The following is a 27,972-nucleotide window of genomic DNA, read 5'->3' as shown; positions in this document are numbered from 1 at the left end:
AGGAGGCTTGGTGCGTGGTGCCGGAACTGGTGGTACCGGGCTGGAGACACGCACCACAGGGCTAGTGCGTGGAGGAGGAACAGGGCTCTGAAGACGCACTAGAAGCCTGGTGCGTGGTGTAGGCACTGGTGGTACTGGGCTGGGGGCGGGGAGGTGGCGCCGGATATACCGGACCGTGCAGGCGTACTGGCTCCCTTGAGCACCGAGCCTGCCCAACCTTACCTGGTTGAATGCTCCCCGTAGCCCGACCAGTGCGGGGAGGTGGAATAACCCGCACTGGGCTGTGTTGGCGAACCGGGGACACCATGCGTAAGGCTGGTGCCATGTATGCCGGCCCGAGGAGACGCACTGGAGAACAGACGCGTTGAGCCGGCTTCATGGCACCTGGCTCAATGCTCAATCTAGCCCGGCCAGTGCGGGGAGGTGGAATAACCCGCACCGGGCTAAGCACACGTACAGGAGACACCGTGCGCTTTACCGCATAACACAGTGTCTGCCCGTACTTTCGCTCTCCACGGTAAGCTCGGGGAGTTGGCGCAGGTCTCCTACCTGACTTCGCCACACTCCCTTGTAGCGCCCCCCCAAGAAATTTTTGGGCTTGACTCACAGGCTTCCAGCCTCGCTTCCGTGCTGCCTCATCATACCACCGCCTCTCGGCTTTAGCTGCCTCCAGCTCTTCACGAGGGCGGCGATATTCTCCAGGTTGTGCCCAGGGTCCATTACCGTCCAGAATTTCCTCCCATGTCCAGAAATCCTGCGATTGCTGCTGCTGCTTTTTCCCATGCTGCTTGGTCCTTGGTTGGTGGGTGATTCTGTAACGCTCGTCTTTCTCCTCATCTGAAGAGGAGCAAGGATCGGACCAATATGCAGCGTAGTTTAACCTGTTTGGGCTGCAAGCCCGACACCGCCCACACTATGACAACATCCAGCTCAAAGTGCAGGGCGCGACATTCAAAAGCTAGTTTTTAAAAATATTTAACTTTCACACATTAACAAGTCCAAGACACCAGATGAAAGATAAACTTCTTGTGAATCAAACCAACATGTCCGATTTTTAAAATGTTTTACAGGGAAGACAAAATATGTAAATCTATTAGCTAACCACGTTAGCAAATGACACCACTTTTCTAACTGCATCAGTTTCTTACTCCATCAGGTGCTATCACAAATTCGACCAAATAAAGATATAAATAGCCACTAACCAAGAAACAAATTCATCAGATGACAGTCTGATAACATATTTATTGTATAGCATATTTTTTTTCGAAAAATGTGCATATTTCAGGTATAAATCATATTTTACATTTCAGCTACAAATCAGAAAGTGCACCGAAAGCAGCCATAATATTTACAGACACCAACAGACACCAACGTCAAATAGCTTATTACTCATCATAAAACATTTCCGAAAAATATATAGTTTGCAGCAATTGAAAGATAGGCAACTTGTGATTCCAAACAATATTTCAGATTTATTAAATGTTTTACAGCGAAAACAAAATGTATCGCTATATTAGCGTAGCCACAATAGAGAGACACATTTGGGCGCCCACGACCCGTTCACATGCACGACAGATATATGAAATAACATCATAAAATGAGTCTTACTTTGGCTGATCTTTCATCAGAATGTTGAAACAGGCGTCCTCTGTCCAGATGAGTCGTTGTTTCGTTTCAGAATGAGAAATATCCCTGTTAATTTACCATTTCCAGTAGCCGTGGCCCAACGTAAACACAGTCATACGACGGAACACGGCAAAACTCCCGAATAAAGTTTCAATAATCTGATTAAACTATATTGAAAAAACATACATTACGATGATATGGTCACATATATCCCAAAAAATTCGAGCCGGAGACGTTAGCCGTTCGTTAGGAAGGCAAAACAGAAGTCCATCCCACTTCCTTCAGAATACCGGAAGTTGGCGCTCAGGTCAAAGAAATAGGTTTTTTTCCACCACAGACCAAGAGGAGCAAAAAAAATTCTTCTCTGACATCCTCTTTACACCAATAGGAAGGCGTATAGACTGTCAGCAGACTCGTAGGTGTTAAGACCATGTATAGGCATCAGATTGAAAAGAGCATAGATTTCTGACATTTCACTTCCTGGTCAGGAAAAGTGCTGCAGAAGGTCTTGTGTTTCACTCAGAGAAATAATTCCAACTGTTTTAGAAACTAGAAAGTGTTTTCTATCCAAAAAGAATAATAATATTCATATTGTACAAGCAAGATTTGAGTAGGAGGCCGTTTGAAATGGGCACGATTTCACTGGCTACTCAACACTTTGCCTTGCAGCCATAAGAAGTTAAAGACATAATCACGTTTATTTAAACGAAGACGAAAAACACTTGAACAAACTACAAAATAACAAACGACGTGAACAGACCTGAACTTGAGAACTAAACACATGAACGCACGAACAGGACGGAACACACGAACGAACGAAACGAAACGAAACAGTCCCGTGTGGTACAAACACTGACACAGGAACAATCACCCACAAACAAACAATGAGAACAGCCTACCTTAATATGGTTCTCAATCAGAGGAAACGTAAAACACCTGCCCCTAATTGAGAACCATATCAGGCTAATACATTGAACCCAACATAACATAGAATGCCCACCCCAACTCACGCCCTGACCATACTAAACAAAGACAAAATAAAAGAAATAAGGTCAGGAACGTGACAGGGACTTTAATGAGGACCAGCAAACCTTTTGACACAGGATGCAGTGTACCTGTGATAAAGCTAAGGGCGCTATGGTAGACCGCATCCAAAGGTTTAATAGGAATGGCTGCTGCATTTCTATAAATGGTGTCACCATAGCATTTGAAGTCCTCTAGTTTGTGTAAGTAAATATATAATATCCCTAAGCTATTGTTGCTAAAATGTTGAAATGAATTGAATTATCATGATAATAAATGATAATTGCTAGCTGGCTCTGTGAAATTACATGTATTTTGGCCAATAGACATGTTCATTGTGATTTAAAAAGAAAGAATGTGGTGTAATGCAAGGAGGGAGAGGGGTGATGCCTGACCAATGCAGGGGTGAGGAGGGTTAAAAAGGAGGGGTGACGCATGACTAGAGCAGGGTTGATCAGTAGTGGGGCGTGGGTAAAATCACTGGGGAACCCAAATCTCCCGCCTCAAAAAAACAAATATTGTTGTGATACTTGCATTGCTTGCTCTATAACCTTTTAGTTTATACAGTGCATTCGGAAAGTATTCAGACCTTGTGACTTTTTCACATTTTGATACGGTACAGCCTTATCTAAAATGACAAAGCAAAAACAGGTTTTTATAAATTTTTGCAAATGCTTTAAAAAAAAATACTCATATCACATTTACATACGTTTTCAGACCCTCTACTCAGTACTTTGTTGGCAGCAATTACATCCTCGAGTCTTCTTGGGTATGACGCTACAAGCTTGGCACACGTGTATTTGGGGACTTTCTCCCATTCTTCTCTGCAGATCCTCTCAAGCTCTGTCCGTTTGGATGGGCAGCATCGCTGCACAGCTATTTTCAGGTCTCTGCTGGGCCACTCAAGGACATTCAGAGACTTGTCCCGAAGCCACTCCTGCGTTGTCTTGGCTGTGTGGTTAGGTTTGTTGTTCTGTTGGAAGGTGAACCTTCGCCCCAGTCTGAGGTCCTGAGCCACGGGAGCAAGGTTTTCATCAAGGATCTCTCTGTACTTTGCTCCGTTAATATTTCCCTCGATCCTGACTAGTCTCCCAATCCCTGCCACTGAGAAACATCCCCACAGCATGATTCTGCCACCACCATGCTTCACCGTAGGGATGGTGCCAGGTCTCCTCCAGACGTGACGCTTGGCATTCAGGCCAAAGAGTTCGATCTTGGTTTTATCAGACCAGAGAATCTTGTTTCTCATGAACTGAGAGTCCCTTAAGATTCTATTGGCAAACTCTAAGCGGGCTGTCATGTGCCTTTTACTGAGGAGTGGCTTCTGTCTGGCCACTCTACCATAAAGGCCTGATTGGTGGAATGCTGCAGAGATGGTTGTCCTTCTGGAAGGTTCTCCCATGTCCACAGAGGAACTCTGGAGCTCTTTCAGATTTACCTTCAGGTTCTTGGTCATTGAACTCACCTCAGGTGGACTCCAATCAAGTTGTTGAAACATCTTAAGGATGATCAATGGAAACAGGATGCACCTGAGCTCAATTTCTAGTCTCATAGAAAATGGTCTGGATACTTATTTAAATAAGGTATTTCTGTTTTTTATAGACTTGCAAAAAATTCTAAAAACCTGTTTTAGAAATGTCATTATGGAGTAATGTGTGTAGATTGATGAGGAAATGTTTTATTTAATACATTTTAGCATAAGGCTGGAACGTAACAAAATGTGGAAAAAGGGAAGGGGTCTGAATAATTTACGAATGCACTGTATACCTTGCCACCATGATATATAGGCCTAAGGCCGAGACAAGAAGATACATTGGCAGAATAAACTCAACCACACCTTATTTTCATCACAAAAGCTGAGAGCAACCTCTGTTCGATGAAGTCCACAAAGCATATTGCATGTAACAAATTGTTACATGACCTACAGTATGGTCAAGCAAGTTAATGTTTCCAAAATGTTTAGACTACTAAACAACTATTGGTATCAAAGCACAAGGCGAGACCCAAATGCAGACACAGGAGGCAGAAGGTTGGAGTCTTACAATGTTTATTAATCCAAAGGGGTAGGCAAGAGAATGGTCATGGACAGGCAAAAAGGTCAAAAGCAGATCAGAGTCCAGGAGGTACAGAGTGGCAGACAGGCTCGTGGTCAAGGCAGGCAGAATGGTCAGGCAGGTGGGTACAGAGTCCAGAAACAGGCAAGGGTCAAAACCGGGAGGACTAGAAAAAGGAAAATGTAAAAAGCAGGAGAACGGGGAAAACGCTGGTTGACTTGGAAACATACAAGGCGAACTGGCACAGAGAGACAGGAAACACAGGGATAAATACACTGGTACAGAGAGACAGGAAACACAGGGATAAATACACTGGTACAGAGAGACAGGAAACACAGGGATAAATACACTGGGGACAACAAGCGACACCCGGAGAGGATGGAGACAATCACAAGGACAGGTGAAACAGATCAGGGCGTGACAATTGGTTTAGAACCATGGAGAGTTACCAAAAGTCACAAAGAAAACAGGAGCTACCTCCACTATTCCAGCACCATTTCAACTTCAACATCATCAAATCATCGATGCTTAGTCTAATACAGTGACAACTAAAAGATACTAAAAACTATTTAGTCCAATCAACATGAGCTAAATATGATGTGGCTGTCCATGGTTCAGATTTCTTCTAGCCTAACTTCCTTTCATGGGTAACGATGAGCAAGCTAGTTAACCTGTTTGGGCTCAAGGGGCAGTATTGAGTAGCCAGATAAAAGGTGCCCATTTCAAAAAGGCCTCGTACTCAATTCTTGCTCGTACAATATGCATATTATTATTACTATTGGATAGAAAACACTCTCTAGTTTCTAAAACCGTTTGAATTATATCTGTGGGTGAAACAGAACTCGACTTAGAGCAATTTTCCTATGTGTATGTCAGAATGCAGAATTTTGCTGGCTGTTCTGAGACCTGTGTATTAATTTGCCTGTCCTCTATTGGTTGAGATGCACTGCATACGCCTTCCACTGGGTGTCAGCGAATAGGGAGAGTTGAAATGGAGTTTCTATGTAGTTCCCAAAGGTTATAAATTGCTTGGAACCGAAGTGTCCCATCTTTCCACTCTTCGCTCTGACGCAGGGAGGGTCTTGGCATGTCATTTTAGAAGCTCCCGTTTTAGCTCCTAGATATATCCGGCTCTGTTTTTATTCGATATAGGTGTTGAAGACATCGTAATGTTGTTATTTTAAACCGAATTATATCAGTTTATGTCAGTATATTGCGATTTTCGGGTATTTATTTTCGTGACGTTGTAGGAAGTTGGGTATCTCTGGCCCACATGGCTATTGTTTACTGCTAATTGTAACGTTGAAGACGACGTTCTCCAACCTAGCAACGATTCTTTTGGACAAAGGACACCTTTCCCAAGATTCTGATGGGAGTTCATCAAAAAGTAAGAACTATTTATGCTGATAATTCATTGTTCTGTTGAAAAATGTCAAATGCATAAGACGCCATTTCCTGCAGTGTAGCCTTGCGTTATCGCAGCCTGTATTGCGCAGTAAGGTTAATTTAAAAAATGTAATTCAGCGATTGCATTAAGAACTAATTTGTCTTTCAATTGCTGTCCAACCTGTATTTTTTTTGTCAAGTTTATGAATAGTTTTCGATAAGAATAGGTGCCTTTACAAGATGGCGCCGGACAGATTGCTTGACGTTATGGACACTATTCTCATTGTATAAGCACGATTTGTGCCGCTAAATATGCACATTTTCGAACAAACTCTATATGCATTGTGTAATATGATGTTACAGGACTGTCATCTGAAGAATTCTGAGAAGGTTAGTGAAACAATTAATATATTTTGGTGGTTTATACGTTATCGCTATTTTTGCCTTGAATCAATGCTGTTGTTATGTTTGCTATTGTGCTAAGCTAATATAACGCTATATTGTGTTTTCGCTGTAAAACACTTGATAAATCGGAAATATTGTCTGGAATCACAAGATGCCTGTCTTTCAATTGCTGTACACTATGTATTTTTCAGAATTTTTTTATGCTGAGTATTTAGTTATTTGGCGTTGGTGTCTGTAATTTTTCTGTCTGCTTTCGGTGCAATTTCTGACTGTAGCTGCAATGTAAACTATGATTTATACCTGAAATATGCAAATTTTTCTAACAAAACATATGCTATACAATAAATATGTTATCAGACTGTCATCTGATGAAGTTGTTTCTTGGTTAGTGGCTATTTATATCTTTATTTGGTCGAATTTGTGATAGCTACTGATGGAGTAAAAATAGTGGTGTCTTTTGCTAACGTGGTTAGCTAATAGATTTACATATTGTGTCTTCCCTGTAAAACATTTAAAAAATCGGACATGTTGGCTTGATTCACAAGATGTGTACCTTTCATCTGGTGTCTTGGACTTGTTAATGTGTGAAAGTTAAATATTAAAAAAAAATATCTTTTGAATTTCGCGCCCTGCACTTTGAGCTGGCTGTTGTCATAAGTGTACCGACGTCGGGCTTGCACGCCAAACAGGTTAACATTAGCCTACTACATCTAGCTACATATTGAACTTCCATCCTCTCAGGCCAGCATCACAATGTAGGAAATTATGGTTGGATCAGAATCGCCGTTATAATCATTGGCCAGTACGGATAATTAAGTAAAACCACACATCCAAATCCCTATCTCCATCCATGGCTAATTAAGGAAAGGGCCAATTTTAGCTAGCTAGCCACCGGAGGACAACAACACAACAAGATGCGACAATTCAAGTTTTCTTCTGTCAATTACGTTTTGCTTTTGATGTGATATGATTGGTCTGAAGCCAAATCCAAACTGGCTTCCCTTGACACCTTTTTTTGGTGGCCTGACCATTCACAGTTGAGCTCACTCAGTTTACCTCAACACTGATAAGCTATTATTTTAAAAACTTTTTAAAATCAAATACTAGTTGGCTTCTCCTGCATTCAATGCTACAGGGGCGGCAACAATGTCATACTCTTTTTGACCAGACAGCATCAGATAGATGGGCTACAGAGTCAGAGGGGCTCTGTTTCGCTTGCTCGAATACTTTCTCCGGTGAGATACATTCAGCCTCTTGCAAATGTAAGGAAACTATTAAACACAGAAAGACAAAATATATATATTTTTTGTTTATTATTATTTTTAATTATGGGAAGCATAGCTTCCCTTAGCATCAATGAATACACACCACACCACATCAATGAAAACACACCATTGACTATGGGAGGGATGAGAGTTGAGGAGGAGGGGTGATACTTGACAAGGGGAGGGATGAGGGTTGAGGAGGAGGGATAACACTTGGCTAGTGCAGGGTTAACACTAGGAGAGCATCCTGTTGATTATTGTATGTATTATGTATTCAATTGAGATAGTATATGACAACAGGATGAATAGTCATCTATAACACCATTCATAATTACTTATATAAAACTGCTTATGACATGTTATGACAAATGTTATAAAAGCTTTATGAATGGTAATGAAGTGTTAACAACATAACTTAATGAATATATATTTTTCCATACTTGTCACCTCTGTAACAACGTTATATCTATGCTCCATGCATATTAAACTGTGTGTATCTGCGTGTGTGTGCGTGTGTGTGCATGCGTGTGTAGGTCATTCAGGCATCTTGCCGCAGTCTGCTCTTCAGGAGGAGGAAGGGGGTGGAGACACGGAGTACAGTGAGAAGCCACAACCCTTCCCTCAGCCAGAGCTCAGACTATCCCAGGCCCTGACAGACCTGAAGACCAAGGATTGGTCAGGAGAAGCCCATTCCTCTTATTTTATTTAACCTTTAATATTCATACAGTTTTGGTTAATTGAGATTATGATCTACTTTGCAAGAGAGAACCTTTCAAGGTTTTGCAGCAGTTGTCAGTCACAAAAGTGACACATATACAACACAAAGTGAAAACCAAAACCTTATTCCCATTCACATAATGTAATTTTCTATCATTCATACTTACATCACAGTACTTGATGGTGTGTTTGTTTGTGATATCCTTCCAAAGAAGATCCATTTAAATCGGTCAACTTTATTTGACATACTGTACAGTACATGCGTGGAATAATTGTTGTATTTAAAATGGCCCCGAAAAATATACACTGCTCAAAAAAATAAAGGGAACACTTAAACAACACAATGTAACTCCAAGTCAATCCCACTTCTGTGAAATCAAACTGTCCACTTAGGAAGCAACACTGATTGACAATAAATTTCACATGCTGTTGTGCAAATGGAATAGACAACAGGTGGAAATTATAGGCAATTAGCAAGACACCCCCAATAAAGGAGTGGTTCTGCAGGTGGTGACCACAGACCACTTCTCAGTTCCTATGCTTCCTGGCTGATGTTTTGGTCACTTTTGAATGCTGGCGGTGCTCTCACTCTAGTGGTAGCATGAGACGGAGTCTACAACCCACACAAGTGGCTCAGGTAGTGCAGCTCATCCAGGATGGCACATCAATGCGAGCTGTGGCAAGAAGGTTTGCTGTGTCTGTCAGCGTAGTGTCCAGAGCATGGAGGCGCTACCAGGAGACAGGCCAGTACATCAGGAGACGTGGAGGAGGCCGTAGGAGGGCAACAACCCAGCAGCAGGACCGCTACCTCCGCCTTTGTGCAAGGAGGAGCACTGCCAGAGCCCTGCAAAATGATCTCCAGCAGGCCACAATGTATATATGTCATCCATAGTAGTGAATGGAGGGTATGTTTTCAATTCTCTGGCAACAGACATTCCTGCAGTCAGCGTGCCAATCGCACGCTCCCTCAAAACTTGAGACATATGTGGCATTCTGTTGTGTGACAAAACTGCACATTTATTATTGTCCCTAGAACAAGGTGCACCTATGTAATGATCATGCTGTTTAATCAGCTTCTTGATATGCCACACCAGTTGTCTGGTGGATGGATTATATTGGCAAAGGAGAAATGCTCACCAATAGGGATGTAAACAAATAAGCTTTTTGTGCGCATGGATTTTTTCCCAGTTCATTAAATATGGGACCAACCCTTCACATGTTGCGTTCATATTTTTGTTCAGTTGAATTTTTGTTCAGTTTAATATGTGCACTGTGATCAATGACACAGTGGGAGAGGGAGACAAAGGGAGGCACCTCTCTCTGTCTCCTGCTGTCCACATCGATCATGCATTGCATTGAAGGAAAGGGGAGGGAATAGAAACCTCTTCATGAACTCAAAGCAAGGCAGTCGAGTGAGAACAGCTGCCATATCAGAACATGTCTCCTTCCAGGTTTTAAACAAACAAATAAACAAACCTTTTCACCTCCCTTAAAAACACAGATGACACTCACTTTTGTAAGGGTTGTTAATGTTATAGTTTTTTCGTTAAATATGCACAACTTCTTTCAAGATTTACATATGACCAAAAACGTAGGCTACATCAGCCAGAGTAATACCATATAACAATGCATTAGACTTGTGTTAAAATGCACATAAAGAATAGTTTAAAACATTAAGGAATATTGCACATTTTTATTCTATAGTTTGTCTGTAATGGTGGTCCTCCTCCTCTTCAACCGAAAAGGAGGAGTAGTGAGGGAACCAAGGCGCAGCGGGTTGTGAACACATAATTTATTTAAAGACAAGACGAAAAAACACGAACTTCACTATAACTAACAAAACAACAAACGGAGTAGACAGACCTGGACGATGAACTTACATTAAACACGAAGAACGCACGAACAGGGAAAATAGACTACACAAAATGACGATGTACAAAAACAAACCGAACAGTCCCGTATGGTGCGACAAACACTGACACAGGAGACAACCACCCACAACGAACACTGTGAAACAACCTACCTAAATATGACTCTCAATTAGAGGAACGCCAAACACCTGCCTCTAATTAAGAGCCATACCAGGCAACCCTTAAACCAACATAGAAACAGAAAACATAGAATGCCCACCCAAACTCACGTCCTGACCAACTAACACATACAACAAACTAACAGAAATAGGTCAGGAACGTGACATAACCCCCCCCTTAAGGTGCGAACTCCGGGCGCACCAGCACAAAGTCTAGGGGAGGGTCTGGGTGGGCATCTGACCACGGTGGTGGCTCAGGCTCAGGGCGAGGTCCCCACCCCACCATAGTCAATCCCAGCTTACATCTCCCCCTACAAATGACCACCCTCATATTACACCCACTTAATCTTTTGGGTAACATCGAGACAAGGGGCAGCACCGGGATAGAGGGATAGCTCAGGACAGAGGGATAGCTCAGGACATAGGGATAGCTCAGGATAGAGAGGTAGCTCAGGATAGAGAGGTAGCTCAGGATAGAGGGGCAACTCCGGACTGAAAGGCAGCTCCGGACAGAGAGACAGCTCTGGACTGAGGGGCAGTTCTGGACAAATAGCCGCTCTGGGCTGAGGGACAGCTCATGACTGGCTGACGGCTCTGGACGCTCATGGCTGGCTGACGGCTCTGGACGCTCATGGCTGGCTGACGGCTCTGGACGCTCATGGCTGGCTGACGGCTCTGGACGCTCATGGCTGGCTGACGGCTCTGGACGCTCATGGCTGGCTGACGGCTCAGGACGCTCATGGCTGGCTGACGGCTCTGGACGCTCATGGCTGGCTGACGGCTCTGGACGCTCATGGCTCACTGACGGCTCTGGCAGATCCTGTCTGGTTGGCGGCTCTGGCAGATGCTGTCTGGTTGGCGGCTCTGGCAGATCCTGTCTGGTTGGCGGCCCTGGCAGATCCTGTCTGGTTGGCGGCTCTGGCAGATCCTGTCTGGTTGGCGGCTCTGGCAGATCCTGACTGACGAATGGCTCTAGCGGCTCCTGACTGACTAACGGCTCTGACGGCTCGGGACAGACGGGCGGCTCTAATGGCTCGGGACAGACGGATGGCTCAGACGGCGCTGGGGAGACGGATGGCTCAGATGGCGCTGGGGAGACGGATGGCTCAGATGGCGCTGAGGAGACGGATGGCTCAGATGGCGCTGCGGAGACGGATGGCTCAGATGGCGCTGCGGAGACGGATGGCTCAGACTGATCCTGTCTGGCGGAAGGCTTTGGCTGCTCCTGTCTGGCGGAAGGCTCTGTAGGCTCATGGCAGACGGGCAGTTCATGCGGCGCTTGGCAGACGGACAGTTCAGGCGCCGTTGGGCAGACGGCAGACTCTGGCCGGCTGAGACGCACTGTAGGCCTGGTGCGTGGTGCCGGAACTGGAGGCACCGGACTGGAGACACGCACTTCAAGCCTAGTGCGGGAAGCAGGGACAGGGCACACTGGACTCTCAAAACGTACTATTTGTCTGGTGCGTGGTACCGGCACTGGTGGCACCGGGCTGAGTGCACGCACATCAGGACGAGTACGGGGAGAAGGCACAGTGTGTACAGGGCTCTGGAGACGCACAGGTGGCTTAGTGTGTGGTGCCGGAACTGGAGGCACCGGACTGGAGGCACGCACCATAGAGAGAGTGCGTGGAGGAGGAACAGGGCTCTGGAAACGCACTGGAAGCCTGGTGCGTGGTGTAGGCACTGGTGGTACTGGGCTGGGGCGGGGAGGTAGTGCCGGAAATACCGGACCGTGCAAGCGTACTGGCTCCCTTGAGCATTGAGCCTGCCCAACCTTACCTGGTTGAATGCTCCCCGTCGCCCGACCAGTGCGGGGAGGTGGAATAACCCGCACCGGGCTATGTAGGCGAACCGGGGACACCATGCGTAAGGCTGGTGCCATGTAAGCCGGCCCAAGGAGACGTACTGGAGGCCAGATATGTAGAGCCGGCTTCATGGCGCTTGGCTCAATGCTCCATCTAGCCCTACCAGTGCGGGGAGGTGGAATAACCCGCACTGGGCTATGCACACGTACAGGAGACACCGTGCGCTCTACTGCGTAACACGGTGTCTGCCCGTACTCCCGCTCTCCACGGTTAGCCTGGTAAGTGGGCGCAGGTCTCCTACCTGCCCTTGGCCCACTACCTCTTAGCCCCCCCCAAGAAATGTTTGGGTAGTACTCACTGGCTTTTCGGGCTTCCGTGCAAGACGCGTCCCCTCATAACGCCGGTTCCCTTCTCCGATTGCCTCTGCTCTCCTCAGTGCCTCCAGCTGTTCCCATGGGAGGCGATCCCTTCCAGCCAGGATCTCCTCCCATGTGTAGCAACCTTTACCGTCCAAAACATCGTCCCAAGTCCATTCCTCCTTCTTGCGCTGTCCCTTCCTCTGATTACACCGCTGCTTGATTCTGGATTGGTGGGTGGTTCTGTAACGGTGGTCCTCCTCCTCTTCAACCGAAAAGGAGGAGTAGTGAGGGAACCAAGGCGCAGCGGGTTGTGAACACATAATTTATTTAAAGACAAGACGAAAAAACACGAACTTCACTATAACTAACAAAACAACAAACGGAGTAGACAGACCTGGACGACGAACTTACATTAAACACGAAGAACGCACGAACAGGGAAAATAGACTACACAAAATGACGATGTACAAAAACAAACCGAACAGTCCCGTATGGTGCGACAAACACTGACACAGGAGACAACCACCCACAACGAACACTGTGAAACAACCTACCTAAATATGACTCTCAATTAGAGGAACGCCAAACACCTGCCTCTAATTAAGAGCCATACCAGGCAACCCTTAAACCAACATAGAAACAGAAAACATAGAATGCCCACCCAAACTCACGTCCTGACCAACTAACACATACAACAAACTAACAGAAATAGGTCAGGAACGTGACATTGTCCTACTAAAACTAGCCTCGTATGGAATAGTTAATTTATATTGCATTTGATAATAATGCATTGGTAATGTTGTGTTTTATACATGTGTTGAAAATACACCATATGTGTATGGTATGGTGCGTCACTTGAATGGGTTGAGTCACTGACGTGATCTTCCTGTCTGGGTTGGCGCCCCCCTTGGGTTGTGCCGTGGCGGAGATCTTTGTGGGCTATACTCGGCCTTGTCTCAGGATGGTAAGTTGGTGGTTGAAGGTATCCCTCTAGTGGTGTGGGGGCTGTGCTTTGGCAAAGTGGGTGGGTTATATCCTTCCTGTTTGGCCCTGTCCGGGGGTATCATCTGATGGGGCCACAGTGTCTCCTGACCCCTCCTGTCTCAGCCTCCAGTATTTATGCTGCAGTAGTTTATGTGTCGGGGGGCTAGGGTCAGTTTGTTATATCTGGAGTACTTCTCCTGTCTTATCCGGTGTCCTGTGTGAATTTAAGTATGCTCTCTCTAATTCTCTCTTTCTCTCTCTCGGAGGACCTGAGCCCTAGGACCATGCCTCAGGACGACCTGGCATGATGACTCCTTGCTGTCCCCAGTCCACCTGGCCGTGCTGCTGCTCCAGTTTCAACTGTTCTGCCTGCGGCTATGGAACCCTGACCTGTTCACCGGACGTGCTACCTGTCCCAGACCTGCTGTTTTCAACTCTCTAGAGACCGCAGGAGCGGTAGAGATACTCTTAATGATCGGCTATGAAAAGCCAACTGACATTTACTCCTGAGGTGCTGACTTGCTGCACCCTCGACAACTACTGTGATTATTATTATTTGACCATGCTGGTCATTTATGAACATTTGAACATCTTGGCTATGTTCTGTTATAATCTCCACCCGGCACAGCCAGAAGAGGACTGGCCACCCCTCATAGCCTGGTTCCTCTCTAGGTTTCTTCCTAGGTTTTGGCCTTTCTAGGGAGTTTTTCCTAGCCACCGTGCTTCTACACCTGCATTGCTTGCTGTTTGGGGTTTTAGGCTGGGTTTCTGTACAGCACTTTGAGATATCAGCTGATATACGAAGGGCTATATAAATACATTTGATTTGATTTGATGAGTGCCACACCTGCAAAAAGCATACAGTAGAGGCACACTGTTGTTTACTGTATACTTTTTTGCAGGGTGTGGCACTCCTACAGTTATAATTATTTGCGATTCAAATCGTTTTTGGTAATATTGTTTGGTAATAAACAAAGGCAAAATATTGCACCATCAGATGGCCGGCAATCTCTCCAACAGCCACTGTAACTGCTCGAGCAAGCATTTTACACACACTAATCCACTTTGCTTAAAACATCAACCTTAATCCGTAGCAGCATATTACAACACGCCACAATTGAAAACTACGCTACTCGTTTTGGTGTGTTATTTACTTAATCTTCCTAATGGCAAAGTGTCTTAACTCATGTAAATGGGTAGCTATGTTCTTACCATGCAACTATCCCCTTCTCCCCTTCTGCCTTTTCTGTGCGTAAACCATTGTGTTGGGTCTCGGGGACAGGTAGGGAAATACACGCGGAAACTATAGTACCGCTGTAACACTTGCAAAACCAACAGGAAAATGTGCACGCAGAGCTCCAACTAAGGCATTTTTTCTAACACATTCGAGGGGGAACTATACAAGTATGCTGTGAAGCTGTTGTCGCCGCTTGGCTTTTTCGGACCGACTAGGTCATCTGTGTTACATCTTTCCCGGGGAGTCTTGAAAGGGAAGGATGCAGATTTTTAGTTCGTTTTGCAGTTTGTCTATTGGAATAAGACACGATGCCCTGGAAACACAGGGGTAAACAACGACGATGAGAATATAACATTTGATAGCACACTATGGATACGTATGTGGCTGTAAAGGTAAGGGTTGCGCCTTTTACTATATTATGCCATTGTCGGAGATGATCATTCTCTTAAATATTGTAAAACAGATATAAGGGCACTATAAAAAGAAAGAGCGACAATTGAAAGGCTCTTGAATATGGTTTAGTAGTAAATATGTATTTTATGGATTTTACAGCCTCAGTTGATGATGCTGGATGGAAAACACTTAACATAGGCTACATAGATAAACCCACTTGAGTGATAATGTGTGTGGGATTTATTGTATAAGGTGCACACAACAAGTGTATTTTTATATTGCATTTTAGCTTCAACAATCACACAGCTATACAAGCTACAGATAGTTGGAAGATGCACTTTATAGGTTAGAAATCGAATCGTCTCAGAGTAGGCTATTTATTTGACGACATGTAGAAATACAGCAACCTGCAATATTTTTGCATCGCCTTATTGAGCAAAACAGACATATATACCGATGTGATTTCACTACACAGGTTTACCAAAAAGTAACTCAAGCCACGGTCAGTGAAAATTGTTTCGAGATCTGGAACCCTAATCATTTTCCAAGTTCTGCAGTGTGTTGGATGGTTTGAGGGGTTCATTCAACCACAGAGGGCAGCCATAGACTATATGCGAAAGCATGCGAACATAAAGTAGCCTATGTGTGTTTATAATGTGAAGATTTTGCAGATTGAAAGTCGGGGTTCTAATTTGTTTCACGTCGATCCTACATCATATGTAGCCTACATATATTTTGTGGCGACGTGTGTGCTTGCTTTCATCCGTGTTTGGGTAGGGACTGGTGTGTGTTGCTTTTCAAGGGGGTTAAGTATGTGCACGCCCAATAACTAATGTGTGGGATTTTTAAACATGGTCTCTCTAGCCTATTATTCATCACAATAATTATAGCTATCTTTAATGACACTGATGAAAGAACGTAAGCCACTGGTGTAGATTAACAGTGGAAAGGTTACTTCCCAACAATGCAGAGAGGAAAATTGAAAAATAATATAAAAAAATAACATGAAGACTAAATACACAATGAGTAACAATAACTTGGCTAAATACATAGTGTACAAGTACCGAGGACTAAGATGCAAATTAGGTAGATATGTAAATATGTGATCGACCAGCTCCATTTGTTTTATGTAGCAAAATTAGAAATTGTGTTTTTTACATTGGATAAAAGTAGAGACAGAGCTAGAAAATAGTATATCATACTCTACAGTTGAGGAACAATGGGAAAGTAATTATGCTTTGAAAGTTGATAAAATTGTAACCTCACTTTTGAGAAAATGCCCCTTGAATTGTTTGGTACACCTACTGGAGATCTCGTCTTTGTCTACACCCATTCAGCATTGTTCTCTTAAGCCCTACCCCCACCATCTCTTTAAGGATTATCATGTGAGGCCATGTACTAAACAACCAAAGCGTTCAAGAATAAAGGCTGGTTTATACTACGGTTGTGTTTGTAAATTCAATCTGGAGTGCCAGAGTGCGCTCAGAGTGCGCTCTGGGCATTCCTAAACTCAGAGGGTTGTCAGATTGTCTGTTCGTAAATTCAGAGTGTTTCGCTTCTGGTGCATTCAGAGTGCACACTGGACACTCTGGTCGAGGAGTAGGGTTGATCCGAGTGTTCTGACCTAACAATAGCAGACAAGTACCCAAGCTAACTGACTAACATTGGCTAGCTTGCTAGCTACTTCCAGACACAAATGAGAGAACAGCTCACTCTGACCATTTTACTCTCCCTAGCAGAGCTTGTTAGGCAGTTTTTATGTTATCCAGCGCGTTAGTGACCGTAACTGTGCTGCTGGCAACAATTAAATTACGCTTTTTTGCCAACATTACTGACACCGGCCATATTCAATGGGTGTTGAGCATTTGTAAATTTGTCAGTTAATCTGCGCTCTGGTACACTCAGACGAGAGTGCTCTGAAATCGGAGTAGCTAGCCAGAGCGAATTTACGAAAGCACCCGAATGTCCATTGAGAACGCACAGCAACTATACCACTTAGCTAAGCTAAGAATGACTGGAATAATCAAGCCAGTAAACGTTGGGTAGTTAGTTAGATAGCATTTAGTTAATATACTGGCCGGTTTCATTTATTTGTGACCAACTAACATTAGGTACCTAACTAACATACCGGTACATACTGCTGTAATGATATGCTATGTGGTTCGTAAGGATAGCGTATAGCGTACCTAACAAATTGTCAGCCAACATAACGTGTAAGGTAAGTTATTTGAAAAGTCATTACTTTATTACATGCATCAACATTTTCTTAACATTTGCCATAATTAGTTAAAGCAATTAACTTGTATCCGCTTTTGTTGGACTTCGGCTGCATATTTTCCGCCATTGGCTTCAAATCTGAAAACGATGTAAAGCCACACCCATTTTCTGAAGAATTGCATTATGGGCCCTAAAAGCACAGAAATAGTGTCCACTGCTTGTATGCTTCCAATAAGCATACTATATACTATATATAATTTACGCCACAAATAGTACGGTGAGTTTGGTTATTACGAGTATTCGAACATAGCTCTAGTTTCCTGAAACGAGTCACATATAGGTATGGGTAAAGTGACTAGGCAACAGGATAGATAATAAACAGTAGCAGCAGCGTATGTCATGAGTCAAAATAGACTCATGACATCTGCATAAACTTCATGCTCCTTTTTGATTGTAAATACATGTCAGGCTACATGATCCAAACAGCACTTGCACACAAATATAATTGTAATGTCTGAAAACTCTGAAGGAAGGGTTAGACCTACATTGTATCAGTTTTTTTCCCCTTCTCAAGTCAATCCCACAAAATAGGGATTAGATTGAACAGATATAACATTCTTATTCCAACATAAAGCAGAGTTAATATTTCAAGTGCTTGGTGTTGCTTAGAATGAACAAAGACATTGGGCTCTCAAGCCCACAATGAATACATGGTGAATGTACTAAGGCGCCCCACTGGACATACTGCACTGGTTGAATCAACGTTGCTTCCACATCATTTCAATGAAATGATGTTGAACCAACGTGGAATAGACGATAAATTGATGTCTGTGCCCAGTGGGGTGTCACTACACAGCAAAGACACTAGCTGTATTATGTATTGTGAAGGCTTTTCAAAAAACAAAAACAAGCCAAGAGATTTGATCAAAGTGCCCCATTGTTTAGCTGCCTGTGGCATTCTTCCATAAAAAAAGTATTTGTTGCTGTCACATTTTTGCATTTACGTTTTTGTTTTGTTTTCTCATTTTTAATCTCTCTCTCTCTCTCTCTCTCTCTCTCTCTCTCTCTCTCTCTCTCTCTCTCTCTCTCTCTCTCTCACACACACGAGAGAGAGAAAGATCTTACAACATGTGAAGGGGAGGGATTTGTTTCTAATTCTGACCACACAAATTCTCGAAATGATGCTCTAGACAAACAAACCTGCATTTTTACCATGGTATATTTAACTACTGCACAATGGGGATTGACTATTGCCCATGTGCACGGTTGTTGACCCTGATGTGGATAAAACTACAGATATCCACTTTGTGTCACAAACCAGGCGATTCATTCCCAATGCATGGTGTCTGCCAAGCGCTGACATCTGTATAGGAAATGGCCCGCAAGGGGTTAATGCTGAATGTGCACACTGCCAATCATTGAAAGAGATATAGGTCTGCTATGACAGGCAAACACAATCAGTGGACGCATCACATGGATGCTGGGTTGTGCTGAAATGTAGGCCAATGCTACTCCAGGGATATCTTGGATCTATGCAGGAGGCAACAGCGGAAAGTTGTTTTTGTGCATGGGAAATTATAAATAGAAAGAAAGAGAGTTAGAGGTATACAGAGAGAGGGAAAGAGACAGACAAACAAACAAAGAGAGAAAAGAAGGGGAATTATATTAGAGAACAATTGAAGATGATTAAAGATGGATATGACAGGCCACTTTCAACCGTGATCATTTGCATACACTGTGCATACACCCTCAAAGATACAAGTCCTGTTATGTGTGTTTGTTTTGTTTACGACATAATGACAAGTGGTCCCTGATGGTAGTGAATGAAGGATAGGTAGAGTAGCATAAATGGATCCTAAGAGGGCATGAGGAGGTTGGGAATAGGAAAACATAGGGGGTAGGGAATCCTTCCAAATAACATTGAAGTTTTTGTCTCACATGATATGTTGCATAATATGATACACTTAAGAAAATATACCAGGCACAGAAACAAACAATAATAGAATACATTTACTAATGGTGCACGCAACGTGTTTTGACCGGTGTCTTCCTCAGGCAGTCTATAATATTCCTGATGATACCACAAGTTGAGGTGCACCTCAAGGGCCTGTTCTAACTAGGGTTAAACAGGAACACGGTTACTGAGATTTACCGAGATTTCCCACCCAAAACCACTCCCTTTTCAGTTTGGAGTGCAGTTCACAATGCATGTAGACCTACAGTTGAAGTCGGAAGTTTACATACACTTAGGTTGGAGTCATTAAAACTTGTTTTTCAACCACTCCACAAATTTCTTGTTAACAAAAAACTATAGTTTTGGCAAGTCGGTTAGGACATCTACTGTGTGCATGACACAAGTAGTTTTTCCAATAATTGTTTACAGACAGAATATTTCACTTATAATTCACTGTATAACAATTCCAGTGGGTCAGAAGTTTACATAAACTAAGTTGACTGTGCCTTTAAACAGCTTGGAAAATTCCTCTAGGAGACAGACGCGTTCTGTCTCCTAGAGATGAACGTACTTTGGTGCGAAAAGTGCAAATCAATCCCAGAACAACAGCAAAGGACCTTAGACATGAAGGGACAGTTGGAGAGAACCGGACACTAATGAAAAAAGCAGAAAAAGGAAAAATTCTGCTAGCTATGGAACTGCATTTGAAAACTGAACAATTAAATGTAATTGCAAAAACTTGACGATGAACGAGCTCTTCAACAAAATTGTCTTCTACAGGAACAAAATCGCATTCTACAGGAACAACTCGATTTAGCCAAAACTAAATATGACGATATCCACGCCAAGCTAGATACATCTGACAAGTTATCTACAAACAGGAGCACTCAATTTGATAACATGCATGCAGTTTTGTTGAACGTTACTCAAAGTAACACTGTTCTACTCTAAATGCCGCAGACCGAAAACGATCAGTTAATGAACACAAATACTAAGTTGGATGACAAATCAGCAGAACTCATTGAAGTCGCTGACCAAATGATTGATGAGAGAACTCAGATGATGAGGATGGAAATATTGATTTCTAAGCAAGCAGAGGAAATCTCATCACTGAATCTCTCGGCTCTGTACTCAAGACCTCTATCTGCAAACCATGACAGATAAGTTTGAGACCGAAAGGATTAAGAGCGACACTCATGTGTCCAAAATCAGTACTCTAAGTACTCAAGTGGACTCTGCAATGCAGCGGAATACCACCCTTAGGTACAATCTGGTGGAATTCCAGATTCACAGGGTGACTACCCAACCAAGCAACCGGAAACCGGTACTCGAAGGAGTGAAGACGATAGAAGGTTTCAGACTTTGCATCCCTCATGTGTCCCTCAGTCTTCTCCTCTTGGCCATTCGGCACTGAGTAATATGGTGCCTCCTCGCCAACAAAGCCAAAGCTTGGCTTTTCCTCTTGGCCTTTCGGCCCCATTTTCCCCACAGGATGAATCCAACCCTGTACGCCCGATTGGCGTGGAACACCTTAACAAACTCGTCAAAATAGTCCCCACCTTTGACCCCGTTCCGGGTCAGCCAAACAATACTGAGACGTTCCTAGCTGACCTATTGGATGGCTACCCAAACGCTATGGGTTCTGACAGGGTTTAACTGTTGAAGCGAACGTAGAAAAGACACGTGACGAGGTTCATTCGTATACAACAGCAACACGTTCTTAACGACTACGCTAAACTTGTCACAGCTTTGAAATTATAATTCAATGGTTATGCGACTCGCAAAGTATTGCCAAACTATAGTTTTGGCAAGTCGTTTAGGACATCTACTTTGTACATGACACAAGTAATATTTCCAACAATTGTTTACAATTGTTATTTGTAACGTATTTTGCACATAATGTTTCTGCAACCGTATCTTATGGCAAAAAAAGAGCTTCTGGATATCAGGACAGCGATCACTCACCTCAGATTAGACAAATATTTTTTCTAGAACAAGGAAGGCACACAAGACATTCTCCAAACACCCCACAGGGCCGACATCCCCGTTTTTTGCAAGAGGAAGCGACGCAGGTACAGAGGACAAAGAGCCGGATGCCTGGTCAGGACCCGGAAAAGGCGAGTGGGAAAGCTGCCGTTACCGTCAATACTTCTCGCCAACGTGCAATCATTGGACAATAAATTAGACGAGGTACGATCACAAATATCCTTTCAACGGGACATCAAAAACTGTAATATCCTATGTTTCACGGAATCGTGGCTGAATGACGACATGGATATTCAGCTAGCGGGATATACGCTGCACCGGCAAGATAGAACAGCACAGACGAGGGGGGGCGGTCTGTGCATATTTGTAAACAACAATTGGTGCACAAAATCTAAGGAAGTCTCTAGATTTTGCTCGCCTGAAGTAGAGTATATTGTGATAAATTGCAGGCCACACTACTTGCATAGAGAGTTTACAGCTATACTTTTCATGGCTGTTTATTTACCACCACAGACAAATGCTGGCACTAAGACCGCACTCAGTCAGCTGTTTAAGGAAATAAGCAAACAGGTAACCGCTCACCCAGAGGCGGCGCTCCTAGTGGCCGGAGACTTTAATGCAGGGAAACTTAAATCAGTTCTACCAAATTTCTATCAACATGTTAAATGTGCAATCAGAGGGAAAAAAATCTAGATCACCTGTACTCCACACACAGACACGCGTACAAAGCTCTACCTCGCCCTCCATTTGGTAAATCCGACCACAACTCTATCCTCCTGATTCCTGCTTACAAGCAAAAAGTAAAGCAGGAAGCACCAGTGACTCGGTCTATAAAAAAACAGGACTGTTTTGCTATCACAGACTGGAACATGTTCCGGGATTCTTCCGATGGCATTGAGGAGTACACTACATCAGTCACTGGCTTTATCATTAAGTGCATCTAGGACGTCATCCCCACAGTGACTGTACGTACATACCCCAACCAGAAGCCATGGATTACAGGCAACATTCGCATTGAGCTAAAGGGTAGAGCTGCCGCTTTCAAGGTGCGGGACTCTAACCCGGAAGCTTACAAGAAATCCTGCTATGACCTGCGACAAACCATCAAACAGGCAAAGCGTCAATACAGGGTTAAGATTGAATCATACTACACCGGCTCCAACACTCATCTTATGTGGCAGGGCTTGCAAACTATTACAGACTACAACGGAAAGCACAACCGCGAGCTGCCCAGTGACATGAGCCTACCAGACGAGCTAAACCACTTCTATGCTCGAGGCAAGCAACACTTCTAGGAAAGCAACACTGAGGCATGCATGAGAGCATCAGCTGGTCCAGACGACTGTGTTATTACGCTCTCCGTAGCCGACATAAGACCGTTAAATAGGTCTACATACACAAGGCTGCCGGGCCAGACGGATTACCAGAACGTGTGCTCCGGGCATGTGATGACCAACTGGCAGGTGTCTTCACTGACATTTTCAACATGTCCCTGATTGAGTCTGTAATACCAACATGTTTCAAGCAGACCACCATAGTCCCTGTGCCCAAGAACACAAAGGCAACCTGCCTAAATGACTACAGACCCGTAGCACTCACGTCAGTAGCCATGAAGTGCTTTGAAAGGTTGGTAATGGCTCACATCAACAGCATTATCCCAGAAACCCTAGACCCACTGCAATTTGCATACCGCCCAAACAGATCCACAGATGATGCAATCTCTATTGCACTCCACACTGACATTTCCACATGTACAAAAGGAACACTTATGTGAGAATGCTATTCATTGACTACAGCTCAGCTTTCAACACCATAGTACCCTCAAAGCTAATCACTAAGCTAAGGATCCTGGGACTAAACACCTCCCTCTGCAACTGGATCCTGGACTTCCTGACGGGCCGCCCCCATGTGGTGAGGGTCGGTAGCAACACATCTGTCACGCTGATCCTCAACACTGGATCTCTCCAAGGGTGCGTGCTCAGTCCCCTTCTGTACTCCCTGTTCACCCACGACTGCATGGCCAGGCACGACTCCAACTCCATCATTAAGTTTGCAGATAACACAACTGTGGTAGGCCTGATCACCGACAACGACGAGACAGCCTATAGGGAGGATGTCAGAGACCTGGCCGGGAGGTGCCAGAATAACAACCTATCCCTCAACGTAACCAAGACTAAGGAGATGATTGTGGACTACAGGAAAAGGAGGACAGAGCACGCCCCCATTCTCATCGACGGGGCTGTCCACATCGACAACAAACTTGAATGGTCCAAACACACCAAGCCAGTTGTGAAGAGGGCACGACAAAGCCTATTCCCCCTCAGGAAACTAAAAAGATTTGTCATGGGTCCTGAGATCCTGAAAAGGTTCTACAGCTGCAACATCGAGAGCATCCTGACTGGTTGCATCACTGCCTGGTACGACAATTGCTCTGCCTCTGACCGCAAGGCACTACAGAGGGTAGTGTGTACGGCCCAGTACATCACTGGGGCTAAGCTGCCTGCCATTCAGGACCTCTACACCAGGCAGTGTCAGAGGGAGGCCCTAAAATGTGTCAAAGACCCCAGCCACCCCAGTCATAGACTGGCAAGCGGTACCAGAGTGCCAAGTCTTGGACAAAAAGGCTTCTTAACAGTTTTTACCCCCAAGCCATAAGACTCCTGAACAGGTAATCAAATGGCTACCCAGACTATTTGCATTGTGTGCCCCCCCAACCACTCTTTTTACGCTGCTGCTACTCTCTGTTTATCATATATGCATAGTCACTTTAATTATACATTCATGTACATACTACCTCAATTGGGCCGACCAACCAGTGCTCCCGCACATTGGCTAACTGGGCTATCTGCATTGTGTCCCGCCACCCGCCAACCCCTCTTTTACGCTACTGCTACTCTCTGTTCATCATGTATGCATAGTCACTTTAACCATGTCTACATGTACATACTACCTGAATCAGCCTGACTAACCGTTGTCTGTATGTAGCTTCGTTACTTCTATAGCCTCGCTACTCTATATAGCCTATCTTTTTACTGTTGTTTTATTTCTTTACTTACCTATTGTTCACCTAATACCTTTTTTGCACTATTGGTTAGAGCCTGTAAGTAAGCAGTTCACTGTAAGGTCCACACCTATTGTATTCGGCGCATTTGAAAAATAAACTTTGATTTGATTGATCTTTGCTTGACATCATGGGAAAATCAAAATAAATCTGCCAAGTCTTCAGAAAAAAAATTGTAGAACTCCACAAGTCTGGTTCATCCTTGGGAGCAATTTCCAAATGCCTGAAGGTACCAGGTTCATCTGTACAAACAATAGTACCAAAGTATAAACACCATGGGACCACGCAGCCGTCATACATCTCAGGAAGGAGACGCGTTCTGTCTCCTAAAGATGAACGCACTTTGGTACGAAAAGTGCAAATCAATCCCAGAACAACAGCAAAGGACCTTGGGAAGATGCTGGAGGAAACAGGTACAAAAGTATCTATATCCACATAACCTGAAAAGCCTCTCAGCAGGGAAGAAGCCACTGCTCCAAATCTGCCATAAAAAGCCAGACTACGGTTTACAACTGCACATCGGGACAAAGATCTTACTTTTTGGAGAAATGTCCTCTGGTCTGATGAAACAAAAATAGAACTGTTTGGCCATAGTGACCATTGTTATGTTTGGAGGAAAAAGGGCGACGCTTGCAAGGCGAAGAACACCATCCCAACCGTGAAGCACGGGGGTGGCAGCATCATGTTGTGGGTGTGCTTTGCTGCAGGAGGGACTGGTGCCCTTCACAAAATAGATGGCATCATGAGGTTGGAAAATTATGTAGATATATTGAAGCAACATCTCAAGACATCAGTCAGGAAGTTAAAGTTTGTGGCAATATACCCTGACACTGTTGCAAGAGAAGTGAAACAATTTTCCTAGTTAAAAGATATTCATGTTTGCAGGCAATATTAACTAAATATGAAGGTTTAAAAATATATACTTGTGTATTGATTTTAAGAAAGGCATTGATGTTTATGGTTAGGTATACCTTGGAGAAACGACAGTCCTGTTTCGCGAATGCGCACCGCATCGGTTATATGCAACGCAGGACACGCTAGATAAACTAGTAATATCATCAACCATGTGTAGTTATAACTAGTGATTATGATTGATTGATTGATTGTTTTATATAAGATAAGTTTAATGCTAGCTAGCAACTTACCTTGGCTTTTTACTGCATTCGCGTAACATGGACGTGCAATGTAAAGCAGGTGGTTAGAGCGTTGGACTAGTTAACCGTACGGTTGCTAGATTGAATCACCGAGCTGACAAGGTAAAAATCTGTCGGTCTGCCCCTGAACAAGGCAGTTATCCCACTGTTCCTAGGCCGTCATTGTAAATAGGAATTTGTTCTTAACTGACTTGCCTAGTAAATAAAAAAATATGTATATACTACTCTACTGTATCTTATTTTATGCCGCTCTGACATTGCTCACCCATATATGTTAATATTCTTAATTCCATTCATTTACTAGATTTGTGTGTATTGGGTATATGTTGTGTAATTGTCAGACATTACTTGTTAGATATTATGGCGCTGTCGGAGCTAGAAGCACCAGCATTTCGCTACGCCCGCAGTAACATCTGCTAAACACGTGTATGTGACCAATAAAGTTTGATTTGATTTGAGACGGCGTAGTATCAGTGCCGTAGCGATATGGAGTATTCCGAAACAGACAAACACACATATAAGCAATATACGCACGAACATACACACACACACACAATATGAACAACAGGCAAATCATGTTTACCTGAAATGAGCTAAAGGCGTAATCTGTTGTCATTTCTGTTCCTTAATGATATTAGCAGTTCACTCAATCTTAACCTGATTAACATTCAACAGTCTTACCTTTTCAGTAACCACAATACCTGTGTTCTCTCTCTGTAGCTTGAGCAACAACATCGAAATGCGTGCCACCATGAGGCAAAACAGACGAGGTTGGCTTAGATAGTTAACATGTAAAATATATTTCATCTCCAACGTTTATTGAAAACAAATGCATTTGCACAATGACCGCTTGTGTTTTTCAAATACATGGTTACAGTTGTCAGTTAGCTAGCTAGCGAATTTTAACCATATTTGCATTGACATTAAATCAGTCAAAACATCTCAAAATAAGACATGGTATCAATAACATGATGAAACATGCTCAAATAAGCCACTTATGATTCCCACACATGGCAGTGTCATTCTTTCTAGCAATTTGGGCTTCCAGAATCACAACAGGCTGACTTGTGCTCCATGGAAGCACGCACATCGTTTTCGCGACTTTGTCAGCCAACCCATCTATGTAGCTAGATGCTAAATAATTGTATTGTGAACACACACACACACACTCTTTCCACTTACTCCTGCAAATACAACAACCGTCTCTGTGTTTGATGAGCTGCATCTTCAATTCCGTATCTTCATCTTCTATAAATTGGTGAAAAAATTAAACATCAGTACAATAACTGTTTGTTGTTTTGGAATGTTTTGAAAGTGTCTGAAAAAGTGTTCTATTGGAAAAGTGTGGTTACTAGCTAGCTACATTTTGATTTTGGATCCTGCGACGCAGTTGGTATCAGTTGCTGGGACCGCTGCTATCTGTCCAGGGATCCTTTTGACCGAGGGTCTGATGATGAGCTGTTTGTCGTAGATACCTACTGTTTGATGCTGTTTCCATCTTCACTGCGACCTGCCCTGTCTGGAATTGCGGGGAGTAACAGCGTAGCCTACATTGCTACCATGACAAAGACCAAAGCCGGTGGGAATACCGTTGAGGACAGTGGTATCTCTCTATCACAGGTGAAGGATCTTTTAAATTAATACAAATAGATCTACAAGCAGTTGCTACAACAACAAGAAAATTGCTTCAAGTGTTTTGTATAAATACTGATGGAGTTAATTAATAAAATAATGGATGACCTGACCAGAGAGGTCCAGGACCTGAAGAACAGTTTGCAGTTCTCCCAGGGTCAGCTTGATGAGTTTAAAAAGGGAAAAAGGCAAGATGACATTAGTTCTGTATGTGAATCCATGATAACAATGACAGAGAAATCAGATTATCTCGAAGGACAATCATGGCGGAACAATATTGTTGTAGACGGAATTGCAGAATCTCCACATGAGACCTGGACGGAGTCTGAGGACAAAGTGAGGGACATGATCTTGGAGAAACTGAAGATGGACCACAGGAAGATTTAGTTGGAGCACTCCCACAGGACAGGAAAATCCACCACCGGCCCAGGTGACAGGCCCAGGACGATAGTTGTCAAGCTCCTGAGGTTCAAGGACAAGGTAGTGGTTCTGGAAAGAGCCAAGAACTTGAGGCGAACTTACATCTTCCTCAACGAGGACTATTCTGAAGCTGTGCACCAGAAGAGAAAATAACTTATCCCAGCATGAAACCTGCCAGAGGGTGTTGGGACATTGCTTACATCCGTTGTGACAGGCTCATTTTCCACCCTCCCTCCCAAAGGTCTGGACGGGATGAGACAGCCAA

The sequence above is a fragment of the Salvelinus namaycush genome, chromosome 28 (assembly GCF_016432855.1).
Source record: "Salvelinus namaycush isolate Seneca chromosome 28, SaNama_1.0, whole genome shotgun sequence".
NCBI lineage: Eukaryota > Metazoa > Chordata > Actinopteri > Salmoniformes > Salmonidae > Salvelinus > Salvelinus namaycush.
The sequence above is the reverse complement of the archived record's forward strand: the minus strand, read 5'-3'. Positions refer to the sequence as shown.